General features: G+C 41.7%; 1 pseudogene; it reads left to right on the top strand.

Moving 5' to 3' along the window:
- The first annotated feature begins 1,577 nt into the window (after nucleotides 1-1,577).
- On the top strand, nucleotides 1,578-3,476 carry LOC147459763 (uncharacterized; annotated as a pseudogene).
- The last annotated feature ends 8,315 nt before the right edge of the window (nucleotides 3,477-11,791 follow it).

The raw sequence follows: 11,791 nt of genomic DNA, 5'->3' as shown, positions 1-11,791 counted from the left end.
TTAGTCTACTACTAGTACAACTTCAGGCATGTGCATACTTGTAGGTGTCATATGAGCATGATCTCAAAGGTGGCTACCTATAATTGCATCTCCACAAGTACTAGCTTCCAAAGTGGTGCTTACTGGGGCAGCCATCTAATAGTGTGACATGAAGGGTAGCCACCTTGTTAGACATTAGCTATGGTGCCTATTTCTTAATGGTGGCTGGCAGTTTCCCTCCAAGAGAACTGTGGTACCTCTTGTACATGTGGTAGCAATGTGGTTGGCTAGGTGGTACCATGGAAGGTGTTCTAGACTAGATATTAGCTAGGTAGGTCTTAGCTGGCAAGGTGGTTGCTGGCAAGGTGGCAGCTGGCTGGGTGGTAGATGGCTAGCTGCTGACTAGCTACCACTAGCTACTCAGAGCTAGCTAGTGACTAGCTATTGCTAAGTGGTGGCTACCTAGTTAGCACTACCTAGTCACAAGTAGCCACCCTTCAACACTACCTAGTCACAAATGCTGACTTGCTAGCTGGTTGGGTAGTATGTGGCTAGGTGGCTAGTGACTATGTGGTAGCTTCTACAAAGGTGGTAGTACCTATGGTAGGTGGTGGTCCACCCCACCCAAATCAGACCTTCCTAGTCACAAGTGCTGACTTGGTTGCTGGCTGGATAGTAGGTGGCTAGGTGGCTATGGATTATGTGCTAACTACTCCAAAGGTGGTAGCTATGGTAGGGGGTGACTACCACTTTATTGCCATGATCATGTGTCTTACATTCAATATTTAGGCACCAATGTTGTACTGGCTTAATTGTAGCTATGATGGTTTGAGCCACCCAACACAGTGTTGTTACCCACTAGTATTGTGTTAGCTACCAGTCTGGGATAGCTACCTTTTTCATGCAATGGTATCTAGCATGGTGGGACATAATCTTTAAGGTTATATCCATTGATGGTTAGCTTGTCATAAACTAAATTGCCTAATGCTTGTGCAGAATCTACCTCCAAGAAAAAAAGTGAGGCGTAGGTCCTTTCAACCAAATCAGATGACAGTTTTGGTAACCCTCTCTTCGGGGACATTCGTAAAATATTTGTATGGTTTTGTCAATAAATGCTGCCTAAGCTTCCTATCTATTGATCAGATGCTGAAAAGGGTGATGTAAACACCGAAGTGATCTCCAAAGAGGTCAAAGTGGGTGCTACGATCAGTGTTCTCTCTGATAAGGAAGAGAGACATTGCAATCTAGAAGGTAAATACAATTCCTTGGGTCCTTCAAAGCACTTGTTTAGTACACAGTTTACTCATCATTCTTTTTTACAATGCACCTATATAGAGTTTGTTTTTGGGATGTTTCAGAAACAGATGTACCTAACACCGAAGTGATCTCCAAAGAGGTCAAAGTGGGCGCTACGATCGATGTTCTCTCCGATAAGGAAGAGAGACATTTCAATCTAGAAGGTAACAGCAGTTCCTTGGGTCCTTTGAAGCACTTGTTTAGTACAAAGTTTACTCATCATTCTTTTTTACAATGCACCTAGAGTTTATTTTTGGGATGTTTCAGAAACAGATGTACCTGATATAGAGGAAACCCAATTAATGGATGGTGATGTGCTCCCCATTGCGCATGAAATACTTGCGGAATCGCCACTTGTCAGGGAAGAAGTGGAGCTCTTCTAGAGCCAGTATCCTAGCAAACCCTTGACATCCATACCGGTGAACCAAGATAAATCTCCCTCAAAAAGCCCTAATATTGCAGAGGCTTTTGCAGTGACAAGAAATGCAAAAAAATGCAAAGGGACTTCAAGCATAACTAGGTAGTCTCTGAGATGTTTGCATCTATATGGCTTGATTAGGGTGTTTATTAATAGTTACTGTTCCTGCAGGGGGGGCAAGGGGAGACCAGAATGAAAGGTTGGATGCAACCAAAGGGTCAGAGAGTGCTAAAGAGAAGGATTCTGTGGTTGTGGATGGGGACATCGGTGCAGTAAGCGAAGCAAGACTTTGAAAAGGTGTTGCAAATAAACGGGTAAAAAGATGTCTTGCTTAGACTCTACCTAGTGTCCATGAGTGATGCTTTATAGCCAACCCTTCTATGAGCCTTTTTGGTTGTACCATCCTTTTTGTATCAAACCACTATCCTTATTTGTACCGCAATCCTTTTGTAATGTAACAATAAAATGTTTAGATCAACCTGGAGTTCCTCTTTCATTGTCAAAGTGTTTTTTTATGTGATTTGTGATGTGGTGCATGTGTCTTTTGATGCCTTGTCCATTGAGGTGAGATCCATTTTCTCAAAAAAAAATTTAATATTGCAACTTTCTGACTCTTGCTTTCTGTTTGTTTAGAGGAACTCAAACCCTTCGTCTACAACAGGTGGAAATGGGTAATGCCCCAAGGATTGGAAGGGGTTTTGAAGATCTTGTCTACTTTATGACGCACAAGTTTTGCCAACACAAAAAAAACACTAAAGGAGCTGCTCCTGTTGATACAATCTTTGGCTATTTTTCCTGGCAAGGAAGGCACTAACATGAAGAGTGGTACAATGTCTAATGATGAATCACAGGATCCTATTGCCGCGGCATCCACGCATGTGCACCTAGCGGCCCCTTTATACTTCGTCCCTATCGGTGATGCTCAGAAAGATTCCCCTCTGGGGCTAGATGTGCAGCCAGAGCCTCCGAAAGAAGTGCATTTGCCAGATTTACAGCAAGATGCAAGTTCCTGTACAAAAAGGTGGAAGGATGTTCTAATGCCTTTCCCAATTAGCATTGTGACTGCTCCGCTGATGGAGGGTACGCCACCTCCAACCTGTCCTGCTCAAAAAGTCCTGGTATTAGACATGAATGGGGTTCTCTTGAGAAGATACCCCAATCCAGAGATCCCTCCGAGAACCAAATATTTTCTCTGTCGAAAAGTGTTCAAGGGAGGCAGTGACCGTGGCACCTTTTCATAATCACGCCAGGTGTGATTCAATTTCTTTGTGAATGTGCAGACATCTTTCACCTTTGCATCTGGTCCAGCTACACTAACAGAAACATGAATATTACACTTAAGGGTTGCCTGAGCGGGATGCACCCCAGAATTTGGAAAGAGCAATTCTGCCAAATTGACTGCGTCAAATTGCCTTTCAAACTTACTGATATCAGAGAGCTGCAAGGCGGCGAAGCAAAACCAATTTTTGTAAAGGGATTATCGGAGCTCTTAAAAAGGAGACCGAATTGGAGGGGGTCATCGATTCTTATGGTGGACGATACACGGTACAAAAATATTCTCAACAGTGATACAACCATGATATGTCCACCAACATTTCAACCGGATGACGAATCACAGGATCCTCGCTACCTCACGAACACTCTATTGCCTTGGCTAAAGGGGTGGAGCTATGTGCAAGATCTTGATCAGTATGTCAGGATGCACATGATATCAAATGACAAGGACCAGGTTTCCCAATATGCTATCAAATATTGGTCACAGAGAAAAGCGACTCGGTCATAAGAGACCAAGTTTAGGTTTGGGCCTATGTACTTGTGTAAACAGCCAATGGGAGTTGATAACCCCTTTTTGTATCATTGACCTATTTATATCAGCCTTCTTGAATCTGTAACTGGCTTCATACTAAAATGGATATCTCATACTTCGTGATTTTGTTGGGAAATGATACGTGGTACTTCAAGTCATTTGTGATTGAGTCGAAATTTTTAAAGCTTAGTCAACTGTGTTGTCTCCTCCTTGCAAATGCCACCAGTATAAATCTTGTTGTATGGTAGATGTCTATTTCTGCATGGTAGCTGCCTGTTTAGGAATGTTAGCTCTATTTTCTGCATGGTAGCTGCCTATTCTTGGCTGGTAGCTATCTATTTTACCTACCTATTTAAGATTGGTAGCTATCTATTTTCTGCATGGTAGCTAGCTTCTTATTACTGGTAGCTATCTATTTTCAGCGTGGTCGCTAGCTGCTCATGACTGGTAGCTATCTGGTATTTGCATGGTAGCTAGATTTATTTGCATGGTAGCTCTATGTGGAAGCTATCTATTTCTTTCTGGTAGCTACCTATTTCTTCATGGTAGCTACCCCCTCTAACTCATGATTCATACTCATGACAATTTTGAAATAGAAGATTGTGTGCATGGGAGAGATAGAGAGACAAATGAAAGGGAGGGAGAGAGAGAGAGAGAGAGAGAGAGGGAGGGAGGGGGGGGAGAGAGAGGATGCTGGTTTTACAGTTCCAAGTTTTTAATTGATTCGCGGTTGGAGTTTGATGACGAGGCCTTGTGCCTCGTTCTGGGAACCATCAGCTCTGAAGACTTTAATCCTCTTCTTGGATGTTCGTTCTTCCTACCGCTTACCAAAAGCTCCTGTTGTGGATCCTTAATCCTAATCCTATGTCTTTTCTATTCTGGTTGAGGCTCATCCCCTTGGGGTTTTGCTGTGATATAATATTTCAAGGGTTTTACCTCGGCGATTTTCAGCCTTGTGTTTGGGTTTTCAGCCGTTACGGTGTAGTTTTATGTTATAGTTTTTTCCCACCTTCTTTTTCACGGAGAGAGAGAGAGAGAGAGAGAGAGAGAGAGAGAGAGAGAGAGAGAGAGAGAGAGAGAGAGAGAGAGAGAGAGAGAGAGAGAGAGAGAGACCGTGACTCGAGGATGCTGGTTTTTCTCACTTGTAAGGCAACTGTCTGTGAATCCTTTTCACCCAAATCTGTCCATGTCAGACTTGTAGAAAAGAATTCAAATTTCATTGATGGAACCATAAAACCCATCTATGGTCTCATAAAGCGGTAATTCATTCAATTAATACCTAGACTTATTGTTGACACACACATACTTTAAACTCGTTTCCTCGCTCAACACCTGGTTGGCTCGAAAGTCCGGCGCCCCTTGCGGTATTTATTTTTTAGTTAGACGTGGGAAATTACAATGTCTTTGAATACAAAGGTTCCTGATTTGTTCACACCTAGTCATCACCCGCTCTGGCTAAATTGAGGTTTAAGGATTCAGAGGAAATTTGGAATTTTGGTTGGATTATTGTTTGTTCATTGATGATGAGGCCTTGTGCCTCGAACCCTAAACCATCAGCTGAAGACTTCCCTACCCACAACAACCTCCCAAGTGAAAGGAAGGTACCATTACAGAGAAAACACTTCTCTACCCACCGCAACCTCCAAAGCGAAAGGAAGGAACCATTACACGTACAAAAATAGAGATCAGACGCCTTATTGTGGATTAGAGCCCAAGAACAACATAGCAGTATATCATTGCACCATTTAATTTGGAAGAAACAAAGGATACTTTACTCATTGAATATACTCGAAATTCTAAGGTCCCTTGACCACATAAGATCCTCACAAGCAATAATTACCCCAAGCATCGGTAATTGGAGACTCGATGCATGACTTCTCTCCCGTGCACTTCAACAAATAGAAGTCCACAAGCTCTTCATTGTCTGCACTTGCAGCAATAGCAAAGTTATCATCTACATACAGAACATCCGTTAGGGCGTCATAATGTCCCTTCATAGGCTGGATTGTCTATTTCTTCCTCCGCCTCAAAGTCATCCGTGGGATCGATCAAAACGTACTCCCAAGACCCCACATGCACAGAATTGGAGCATCTCCTCCAGAGACCGTGCATACATGCACTACAAAATCATGATAGTGTTCTACTTCTCAGAGCTCTCCCATTTGTCAGCGAATAACCAAATACGCAATGAATGCTCCGCGCATTAGGGACAGCCTTACAATCCCATGCCTGACTTCAATCGACCTCATCTAACTTGATCTCCCAAAACACCTGTGATACTAGCCTGGTCTTTGATGGATAAGAAGCCTTTGTGCCTGTAGACATGGTCTCCCTCAAGAATGCTACAACTTCATGTGCACACTGGAGTTTTACTCCATTTGGCTTCAACTGCTCATGAGTGAGATGACGTTTGATGACAGCCCCTGCTCCATCATGCTCACCTTTTCCATTACCTGATCCTGAAAAATTCCATGTCATAAGAGCCCCTGTTAGAGTGCCATACCTAGAAACAAAGTAAAAAGGCCTCCTTGCTTTGAATTGAGAGGCCGCGCCATCCGACCGCACCCAATGTTCTTGGACTGCTATGCCAAGTTGTTGCAACCATTGGTGATGTAGCATGAAACAATGCTGAACAAAAAGAGTATCATGAGTCTTGTCATCTGATATGTAGAAGTGATAATATTTTTGGACCACTCCTGCAACGCAGATATAGGTGATGTGGACAAATATTGTGACCTGATCAGAGTACCAGTGTATTGTTTGAATCTCGTTCTGCTCTTTGAACATGTAGTTCTCTGCAAAGTCCACTACAGACAATACCACCGTTTCGGGAAAAACTAGAGGATACTCTTTGAATTGCTAAGCATGCCATCTATACACAGAGTTATGTTGGATATACTTCTTCAAGTGATCCCTAAACAAAACCAGAAGCTCTTTGTTGTTCATCTTCTTGAATGAAAGGACTTTCCTCTTCTTCTTTTTCCCGGCATCTATTTGTCCAAATTTGACATCCTCGAATAGCTTGACTGTCACGATGCATCCTGTCTATGATTCTTCCCTTGGGCATGCGGGCATTTTTTCTGGTCCACAAATAGAGCATTCTCCCATCAAACATTTTTTATTGTGATGGTGGCTGGCACTTTCAGACTTCGGACACACAACAGATTCCCATAGTACTGTCATACTGCTGTAGGTTTGAGCACATGCATTGCACTTTTCAGTGGCCCCACAAATTTTACATTGGCAAGTACAGCTGAAGGAATGCAAGCCAACAGAACCTTGCCTTATCTGGTTTAAGGCATCTCTCAAAAAGGACATCTCGACGTGTTATGCAGCAGCACGTGTACCTATCCTTAAGTTTGCGGACAAAGTATGGCTTCAGTTTCTCGAAATTTCGTTGCCCAATCTTCACATCTGGATGGGCTCTTTGAAATTGAAGGAATAATTCTACCTGTAAACATGCAAACCTTTGGACTTCACATCCATATGAGCACGATTTAAGCAGCAAGTTAAAAAAAAAATGTTGACCTATTTCTATTATGCAGTTGATTGTACCTACTTATGGCCTAGTCAGCTTAAGTATATTTGATGGAAACCATGCACTTCAAAATACCTTCCCTAATATAGGAATCTAGCAGGTGTCATGCAATCTATAGCCACCCGTCACCAGACTAGCCTCCTTGATGAGCTCCTTTTCAGGTTGCCACCACCTAGGGGGTAGCTACCTGTATGATGAGCTCTTTTTCAGGTTGCCACCACCTAGGGGGGTAGCTACCTGTATGATATGTTAGTGTACCAGTTTCATGCACCTACCACCACATAGCACCCAACCAAAAATGAAGGTAGGGTGGTAGCTACCTGACTATAATCTTCAACCAATAGCAAGTTGAACCCTAGGGGATATCTACCATGTATGGAAGGTAGCAAGGGATTGGTCACGCCCTACCTTGGGAGGCTGCAAACCAAATGGGTAGCTACCTAGACCATAATTGTGGTGCTCTCAAGAAAGGCTGAAATCCATGTCATTGTAGCCACCTCATGAGCACACCCCACCACAAATAATGGGATAGCTACCAAGCAAGGTACTTACAAAAGGTAGCTACCAAGGACATACTAGTCATGTGAAAAGGAAAAATAGCCACCTCTTGATCTGAATTGCTACATTATATTCAAACACCACCAGATGGGAAAACCTAGCTACCACACCAAAAATGTTTTTACTACAATCCCACCAGCTGGGAAAACCTAGCTACCACACCAACAATTTTTTTACTACAACCCCACCAGCTAGAAAAACCTATCTACCAGACCAACAAATTTCTACTACAAGCAACTATAACTACCATCCTGGATGCCTACTAGTAAGTAGCTACAATCAATATGTCTTATCGATTGGGTAGCCACCAAGACAATGACTTCTGAAGATACTAATGTATATAGTAGGTGGACATCCCAGGTTATAAGCTGCATGCTAATTGACAGGGCATCATATCAATGACTTCTTCCTTAAAATTGATAGCTACCACCCTTACCTCACACAATCTGGTGACTATGAAAACCATTCCTGTAGATATGCATCAAGAACTAACTTGTATTAGCACTGACGGCCTGCCGCATATCACTCCAATGGTAGGAATCATGAAAACCAGAGGGTGGCTGCCACCATAGGGCTGATTACCGTATTTATCCCACCTAATCTTACAGCTATGAAAAAACTTACAACATGCCAACAAGAAAGATAGGAATGAAGCTAATGTAATCTCAGGACGCTTTTCAAAGTGCAGAAAAACATCAGAATGTAGAAATCATTCACCTGGGGTTGCTCTAGAAGGTGCACAGGTTGCTTTTGCCACAATTTTCTCTTGATTTGTCTTCGGCACACATCCTTCCTGTTCGGCGAGACACGCGTATTCTCTGTCCAAAAGGAGAGCACCAATTCCTTGACCTCATCAGAGATTGCATCCTTTGTGCGTGCCTGTCGCTCGCATAAATGCAATGTCAAGGATTCATTTTTTAATTTCTCTCTTGCTGCATAGAAGTTTCTACGGTGTGTCCCTAGAAGTTTTGAAGCTGCATAAATGTTTGGGGCCGGTGCTCTCATGGCCATCATGATAGTCACCCTCTTAAGAAATAGTTCTTTCTTGCTCCTAGGTTTCTTGATGGTGGAAAAAGTATCCCTAAAACCCACCAACACTGGATTCTCTTGCGTCTCAATTCTGAGCCCATGCATGCAACCATCATTCAACACATCCTTCATGATGGATTCCTTTGTCTCGTTGTCATGGACTCTTGTGTGTTGTTTGAAACATGTGACAATACGCTTTGTGATAGCTTGGTGTTTCACAATAATCAGACGAGATGGATATTGGTTCTGACTTTCCTTGAGCTTGCGACGATACTCTCTCTTTCTGCAAGCTTCATAACTTCTGGCAGCAAGCCTTCTACATTTACACACTCACAAATGCCGGCATGGTTTGCACATGCTCCAAAACCTGAGGGAGCTTCAACACATGCTGTTCCATCTATTATCCCTGCTCCAAAACTTTTCGATGCCCCAATCAATGTTGTTTCCATATATGCATTCCTGTTTCTTTCTCCAATAAACCCATTACCCAAGGGTGCTGGAACCAATGCTGATCCAATGCTTGAGGCTGCTTCGCTCGATGCGAGTGCCATGTAGACCACACTGACCACTCTTCCTGCAATGTATAAGTTGTAGTTGTAGTTGTAGCTGTAGTTGTTTCTTGAAACCTCCTGCTTCACTACCAACACCCTCTGTGCTTAGCTCAAAAAGCTGCTCTAGCTGCTTGCCGATTGGAAAACAAAAGCAAAACGTCTTCTCTACAAGACCTCCTACAAAACTCCCCTTCTTTGTTAGTGTTTTCTTGGAAAAGAAGCTTATGTGCAAATGCTCCTGGTCTTATAAGTACTTGAAGGGCTTGATCCTACCATTTGTCAGCATATACAATTCCCCTAAAGCCTGATGCTAAGCCAAGAAAACAACGCTTTTACACTTACAACAAAATAATTGTCAAGAAAATCAAAGTAAAAATTAACAAACTAAAGGAACCATAATTCATCTACAAAATTGAGCACATGGATTGGGTATTCCCTATATAATGGTGGTACTACATGTTTTTGAACAGACTTTCACGTTATAATCATTTGGCGATCAAATTGAAAGATTAGTATAAAACAACTTTTGTGACTAAATTAGGTACTTTTGCTTACCGCGTGATTTCTTTTAGGTTGACAAATGCACCAGCCACCTTCCAAAGATGTATAGCTCATGCGTTCAAAAAATACTTGCGTATTTTTGTAGAAATCTATATGGATGACTTATGTGTGCACTCAATGTTACACGAAGACCATATAGAGCATCTAAAAAAGGTATTCAAAAAATGTCGCACCTATCGGATCGGCCTGAATCCAAAAAAATATGTTTTCATGGTTAGACAAGGCAAGGTCCTAGGACATAAGACTGTGAGAAATCATTTCAAAAGTTGAAGCTGGCTTTGGTATCACCAATCCTCAAAGCACCAGATTGGAGTGAAATATTTCATGTTCATGTAGATTCCTATTCTTTCGCCATTGGATGTGTTCTGGAATAGCCTGATGAGGGAACCATGGATTTTCCGATCTGCTATGCCAGTTGTCAACATAATAATGCATAACAAAACTACACAATTTATATGTAACGAAACTACACAATTATGGAAAAAAGGGAAGGATTGGGCTTGGTTTGTGATGTGAAGAAATTCCGGCATTACCTCCTAGCCAACTAACTCATTTTCTTTGTGGATCATTAGTCATTGTTGTATTTGGTCAGCAATCCATGCAACACTGGTCATATAGTGAGGTGGCTTATCATCTTGCTTGAATTTGACTTATAATTGTGGTTAAAAAGGGGACAACTCATCAACGTGTTGATCACCTATCCAGACTACAGAACTTAGAGATTATAGGTGGAGTTGAAGATGATATGCTAGATGTATAACTCTTTAACCTAGAAATGATACCAAGATAGAGTGAGAATATAAGCCGCATTTGTCCATAGGACACTTGTTGATAGACCAAAAACAAATTACTATCAAACACCTAATTGAGCAAAGCAGTCCTTTCCAATTGCTTAGTGGACGACTATATCACAGGGGTTCGGATGGCGTGTTGTAATTGTGCATAGAAACCTTTAAAATTTCTTTGTACCTAAAAGAAGTGTATGTCACAATGGACTTCATACATCATGGGAAATCAAAACATATCAGAACTCAATGAGAATGGGAGTCTTAGGGCTGACTATGAAATTTGATGCTCACATGTGTGTAAAGAATTTGATGCTCACATGTTTGTAAAGAATTTGATCCTCACATGTGTGTAAAGAATTGCAGATCATGTGCAGGCAGCACCACCCACACTAGAGTAAGTACATTGTGGACCGTTTAAACCAAGTTCCTTTTCTTGAAAACATGTCAAAAACAAGGATAAAGGTAATAACAATTGAAGCACAGTCATACAAATTGATTAACAACTAGATGTACAAACGTTGCAAAGATAATTAACTCAGACTCTATGCATCAAAAAGTGAGTACATACCGATTTTGTGGGAAGCACATTCTGGGCAAGCGGGAGGTTATTTTTTAGCAGATAAAATGGCTAAAGCTATAATGTTTGCCATAATATGGTGGCCTACAAGTGTTTATGGATGCTAAAGAATTTGTGAAGCGGTGAGATGAGTGTCAAAGAACAAAACTCCCAACCAAAAAGATGAAATGCAGATAGGACCCATGATAGGAGCACGTGTGTTTGCCAAGTGGGGTCTAGATTTCTTGGGTCCCATAGCACCGCTAGCTTATAGAACTCATGCGAAATATATCATTGTCCACATACTATTTGACGGAGTGGGTCGAAGCTAAAGCTACACATAAAAATGACGCGTGTGTGAAAATATATTCACATGCTGTGGTTTGCCTATAGAAATTGTGAGTGATCAACGTACCCATTTTGTTAACAAAGTCATTGAATATTTGATTGATAAGTTCATGGTTATATATCAAAAATCAGCCCGCAAGCAACTGGTCATGCTGAAAGCACCAACAAAGTTTTGTGCACAGTGCTCACTAAAATTGTAAACAACAATAGATCGGATTGGGATCAAAAGTTGCACTTTGCTGTTTGGACTTATAGAGTTGCATACAAAACAATTTTAGGGACTACACCTTATAACATGGTGTATGGACTTAATGTCATATTACCCATAGAGATTCTGATCCCCACATTGCAGATTTCTAGAA

Source organism: Adiantum capillus-veneris, chromosome 4, assembly GCF_014529385.1.
Source record: "Adiantum capillus-veneris isolate H3 chromosome 4, ASM1452938v2, whole genome shotgun sequence".
Lineage (NCBI taxonomy): Eukaryota > Viridiplantae > Streptophyta > Polypodiopsida > Polypodiales > Pteridaceae > Adiantum > Adiantum capillus-veneris.
Note: the sequence above shows the minus strand (reverse complement) of the source record. Positions and strands in the feature narration are given on the sequence as shown.